This window comes from Cricetulus griseus (genome assembly GCF_003668045.3).
Source record: "Cricetulus griseus strain 17A/GY chromosome 1 unlocalized genomic scaffold, alternate assembly CriGri-PICRH-1.0 chr1_0, whole genome shotgun sequence".
Classification (NCBI taxonomy): Eukaryota; Metazoa; Chordata; class Mammalia; order Rodentia; family Cricetidae; genus Cricetulus; species Cricetulus griseus.
In genome coordinates this window covers 144,499,259-144,505,258 of record NW_023276806.1, presented here as the reverse complement: position 1 = coordinate 144,505,258, position 6,000 = coordinate 144,499,259, and the positions used below count along the sequence as shown (strand labels likewise).

At 41.4% G+C, this 6,000-nt stretch overlaps 1 long non-coding RNA gene across 1 annotated transcript in view; it reads left to right on the top strand.

The window, feature by feature from the left end:
• Window positions 1-1,092: 1,092 nt before the first annotated feature.
• Window positions 1,093-6,000, top strand: part of LOC103162226 — a 48,540-nt gene continuing 43,632 nt past the window's right edge. Inside the window, exons 1-2 of the long non-coding RNA XR_003480520.2 lie at window positions 1,093-2,140; window positions 4,882-4,945. This is a non-coding gene — a long non-coding RNA (uncharacterized LOC103162226). The remainder of the gene's footprint in view (window positions 2,141-4,881; window positions 4,946-6,000) is intronic.

The following is a 6,000-nucleotide window of genomic DNA, read 5'->3' as shown; positions in this document are numbered from 1 at the left end:
ACAGGCAGATGTTAGCCACCTAAGGTGGGTGCTGAGAACTGAACTCTGTCCTCTGGAAGAGCAGTAAGTGCTCTTAACCAATAAGTCATCTCTCAGCTCCAGTAAACCATTTTTTTTCTTTTGGTTTGGTTTTTGGGTTTTTGTTTTTTTTGAGACAGGGTTTCTCTGTGTAACAGATCTGGCTGCTCTGGAACTTGCTTTGTAGACCAGACTGGCCAATTTTTAAAGTTTAGAAAGATTGCATATACTTTAACTTTTTTAATAAGAAAACAAATAAGCTTACGTCTCTCTGCCTCCCTCCTTATCCAGCAACAGTTTCCAGAGTTTATCACAGTTGATCATGGTCTTTCTAAACACATAAAGAGGCTTTGGTCAATGAGGAGCCATACATATAACAGTGGTTTCATTAGATCATAAGGTAGCCAAAAATTTTCTGTAGTTGAGTGGCATTGTAGCCATTGTGTAGTTGTGATGCACTGTGTAACTAGCATGGGTGATGATGCTGGTATGGATTATGTGTTTAATACTGAGCAGTGCTAAGAGATTATCATGTAACTGTATCACACCATACTGTTATTTTATAATGTACTCTTAAAAAAAAGAACAGACTCATTTTGTTTTTAAAAGTGCATGTGTGCACCAGGCAGTGGATGGTCTAGAGCTGGAATTACAGGTGGTTGTGAGCTGCCCAACATGGGTGCTGAGAACCCAACTCGGGTCTTCTGGAAGAGTGGTGTGGGCTCTTAACCATTGAGATATCTTTCCAACTCCATAGAATATACTCATAACACTTGTAAGGAACAGGATTATAGTGAAACAGCATGCCAAGTGACACCATCAGTGTCTCATGCATCTCCCGTATGCTGCGCTTGATTGCCGAATTCCGTCTGAGTAGTGTAATCTCACATCTTCTTCATTGTGATCCTAGGTGTAATAAGCTATACCACAAAGCCTTCTTGTGTAAAACTGCACCATCTAGGTTTGTGTAACTACCCTTTGGTGTTAACGCAATGATGAAATTGCTCCACACTTTTCTCAGACTGAGAAATACATATATATATATATATATATACATATATATATGTATATATATGTATATTTCTGCATATGTATCCTGAAAATATGATATTTTAACTGTGTAAAATATGCCACACTTTTATTCATTCTAAGATGCTTTTCAAAGTCGGTGTTTATAATGATTTATATAGTATCGCTTCAGACATTTTACATAATTTATCAATAGAAAAGTATTGGCTCTAAGCAACAGAAAACTTGATTAAGGTGGTTTATCTATCTTTATTTTATGTGCACAGGTGTTTTGCCTGCATATATATCTGTGTGAGGTGTGAAATCCACTGGAGTTTGAGTTACAGACAAGTGTGAGCTGCCATATGGGTGATGGGAATTGAACCCAGGTCCTCTGGAAGAGCAGTCAGTGCTTTTAACCACTGAGCCATCTCTCCAGCCCCTAAGATGGCTTACATAGTAAGAATCTTTATTGTCCAAAAAATCTAGGGTCAGTGAAGTTCAGCAATCTGATGACATTTGACGATCCAAGTAATTTTCAGGTTAGTTCAAGAGCTCAGTGCTGTCATGAAGAGTCTGTCACATCCCTTTCTCTGCTTTGCTATTCTCAGATAAAAGTGAGAAATTTCATGTCCTCAGCATAGCAGCTGTAGGTATTATTCATCACACAGCAGCATATATAGGCAATAAAAAAGACTGTTCCTCTTCATATGCCTCTCTTTTGAGCCAAGGAGCACTTGCAAATCTCATTGCAAAAGATTTAAATACAGGTATATATGCTAAACCAGTCTCTGGCAAAAGAAATGAAGCCATATTGAATGTACAAGAGATTAGCAGGCGGGTTTATGGGCTACATCTGTCCTGCTGGGTGGTTTTGCACAGCCCATGAACTATGGCTATTGTATTTTTTAAAGACTTCCTAATTTTTGTTTTTTATGTGTTTTGCCCACATATATATGTAAGTGCACTGAATGCATACCTGATCCTGAGAGGCCCGAAGAATTCCCTGCAACTGGAGGTTTGGATGGTTGTATGTGGGAGCTGGGAACTGAAACCAGGTGCTCTGGAAGAGCAGCCAGTGCTCACAACTACTGAATTATCTCTCCGGCCTGAGGTATTGCATTTCTAAATGAGGGAGAGAATGGGAAATTGATGGGGGAAGTACTTCTGTGTATGTTTATCTTATTGATTGTTTAATAAAGTTCTGTTTGGTCAATGAAACAGCAAGTTAGACAGGACTAGGAGTCAAAGAGGATTATGGGAAATGTAGTAGAGAAGTGGTGATCCAGACAGGAAGTGACATAGCAAGGAGACTCATATTTAAGCAAAGGAGAAACAGGAAGGGTCCCTTTTTTCCCCCTGCTCCTCCAGCAGCACAATGTGATCCACCGGCAAGGAGGGATGCCAATAAGGCGTCCGATAAGATAAGTCTTATAAAATATATATGTTTATGATAATTAAGACTGAGCTAACAGATGAGAAATCCTAGTCATTGGCCAAGTAGCTTTGTACCTAATACAAGTTTCTGTGTATTCATTTGGGCCCTAACTCGGGCGGACCACTGACATAAAGCGCACATGTGGCAGTGGGGCTCGGCAGCTTTTGGCGGAAAGATTTATCGTAACAGGAAATAGTCAACCTTCACACCTTTTGTTTAGTTTGGGTTTTTGTTTGTTGAGACAGTTTCTCTATGTTGTTCTGGCTGTCCTGGAACTCCCTTTGAAGACCAGGCTGGCCTCAAACCCACAGAGATCCACCTGCCTCTGCCTCTGCCTCCTGAATGCTGGGATTAAAGGCATGCACCACCACACTGGCCCATGTCTTTGGGTTCTACATCTGTGGAGTCATCATACCCAGGATTGAGAATATTTAACAAGGAATAATTACATCTGTATTGAACATGTACACACCTGTCTTGCCATTTCTTAAGCAACAATGTAGAACTACTTATGCAGAATATACATTGTATTGGGCATTACCAGCGATTTAGAGATGGCAAAGCTTATTGGAGGGTGTGTATAGGTTACATGCAGACACTATGCCATTTTACTTGAGCCTCCATAGATTTTTATATCCATAAGCACCTTAGAGGTACCACTGCAATGTGCTGTGACACAGGAAAGTGATTAAAAAAATGCAGAGTTCAGTGTCCATAGACAAAGCATAGGTGTTCTTAAAGGATGCTTTCACACTGCAGTAGCAGAGTTTAATAGCAACACTGGGAAACCATGGGGCTCACAAAACCAAAATATTTACTAATCTGGATACTGACTGGAAAAGATTACTTGTCCCTAGCTCATGGTATCCTCTGGGGGACACATAGTGTTCCTGCACAAAGCCATGTGGTCAGTAAGGACAAACAAAACTGAGCTCTTCCCAGAAAGACTGGAAAGGAAAAGTAAATGGGTCAGATAGAAGTCAGCAGTGTGAACTTTCAATCAGCAGAGATCAAATTCACCTCACAATGTCTCCATGCTGGAAAGAGAGCTGGTTCTCATCCCTTCAGTCGCAGGACAAAGTGTAGACTATGACAAAAATAATTATTGTTACGTGCAAGAGAGTCCCTAATGACATCGTATGCATAGTCTCTGCATCTGATCCTGCTAACTTCCTTTAGTGTCTCCTGACATCTCAACACATGGTTAATGATGCTCCTTCCACTGTGGAATGTTTGCAATTCTCTGATCTCACCAAGGCTTCTCCTAGCCTTTGTTCATGTTATTGCTTCTACCCGGAACACACTTCCCTCTTGCCTACCTGGCCAACTTCTTGAAACTTTAAGGCCTAACTCAAGTGTTGTTGCCTTTGAAAAACCATATAGAACATCCACCTGACTTTGCTACCTTTTCTAGGGTTCCCTAGAAAGAAAAAACAGGGGCTTCCTTGCTTTGTGACATGATTGCAGGGAACAAGAATTGGGGATGGAAGAACGAGTAAAAACCAGTAAAAAGGAAATGAAATAAATGCGCAGTGCATTATAGAACACATTCACAGTTCCAGGCAATGGATCAATTCACAGGATCCAGAATTTAGAAGGATTTGCTCAAAGAGAAAGGGATAATTTTGTACTCTTTGTCTAAGCTCTTACACTTTTACGTCTGCATAAAGAAGAAGCCTTAGGGTAGGAAACAAAAGATACCTACTGCAGTGAGCATGTGTCATCTTGGCTCAACTGGTAACTATGGATACAAAATGATATGAAGTGCCTGGTTTGTTCCACAGTATGTATTATTCAATCTGATTGTAGCCTTCACTAGTCTACCGTAGGGCCTTCAAGGTGGTGGGTGACAGAGTCAGCAAAGCAATGAGTCCAGTAGTAATAGAGGTATGAGAACAGCCTTTGGTCCTGCTTTGACTCAAGGCTTGGTTTTTATAACCCCCATTACCACTCCCTGACTAGGTAGCCCTTTGTGTAAGGGTATGGAACAATTCGCCTTACTGAATAATGGTTGTTGCATCTAACCATTTATAGTTATCATTCAGAGTGGTTGCACTGAGAATCTCAGTTAGCATCATGGCATTGTCACAAGATAATCTACAAAATTTCAAGTTGCTTGAAGTCCCATGCACTATTTAAATTGTGACAGAGAACATTAACCTGCTTCTGTGGCAATGGACTGCATACTTACTGCTCTCCCTTCCACATGAAAGGCAGCTCTTGTCCCTTGTTATTGGCAGGCCTGGGAAGAACCTATTCCCTAGGGCATTAACATCATGCCAGGCAACCAAAGGCTAGACTGTTATTTTATTGTAAAGTGGACCACACCCAGCACAGCAGCAGGAATTAGAGGTGCTCTTAGGTTACCTTTCCAGTAGCCAACCATGATTTTCTCTGATGGAGCTTGCTTTTTGCAGTGGCCATACAGGATAAATAGGGACTGGAACAAGAATGTGATGGATACCAACAAATCTCCATGCTGTAAGTCTTTCACAGAGCTACAAATGTCTGTTTCCTCTTGGGCTGTTGTCATTCTGGTTTGCTGTTTTACCCCGAAATGCTATGCACTTTCCATTGTTTTGTTTGTTCTCCCCCCTCTTTGCTACACAATAGAGAAACCAATAAAAGAATTCTGCTAGTTGCTACATATACATTTCAACTTGGCATTTAGGAGTATAAATTCAGGATGAATCTCTGTCTCTCCTGGACCACTGTGAAGTGAACCTGGGCCACCTGGGCTCCATGAATTTCCTCTCTCCTTGGAGGCTATTACGGCAGCTTCCATTTTCCCAGTATGATGTCAGCTCAGACCCTGAACCCAACAAACCTTGAAATATCTGTGTGTTTCCCTTTTCTCAGTGAGCTACCTCTATAAATAGATACATGTCCTTTGGGGAACTGTTGGAAGAATACACAGGATATGTGTTTGTGCTAGAACTGTGAGATCTGTACTCAGCTTCTCCACCACATGAGTTCTGGGCTAGAGCTTGCTTAACTGTGTAGTGGGTAAGGGGATGCAATGCAGACAGCTAGCATTGGGCCTTCTGCCCACCAGCTGTCTGCCTTTTAAGTTACACATGTAGGTCAGATAGCACTCCAGTGGATGGATGCTCATTTATCTTTCCCCAAGGCACACTGGTCTGTTCATCATTATCTCAGAAGCCTGTGGGCGAGGCACTCTGGTTGTTACTCTGGCCTTACAGCTCATTATTGTAATTATGTCCACTTTCTGTCTGTCAAGGGATGCCATCTGGCCTCTGCTATTTTGGATGCTTATTGATTCATTGTATTAAGAAGTCCAGTTCCACAGCAGCACCTCTTACTGTCAAGTGCAGTAGACAGCCACCATTGAATATCCCAAAGAAGCCAATGGTACCCAAAGGGATTAATATGTCCTCTGGGCTCTTAGGAGAAATACAGTTAGGCTGTGGGTCTTAGACCTTATATTTTATTTTTTCCATAATTCTAATTTCTTTTAGCCTTTAGACAGTTTCCTTAAGTGGAGGCACTGTCATGTTCCCTTCATCCCATCTGTG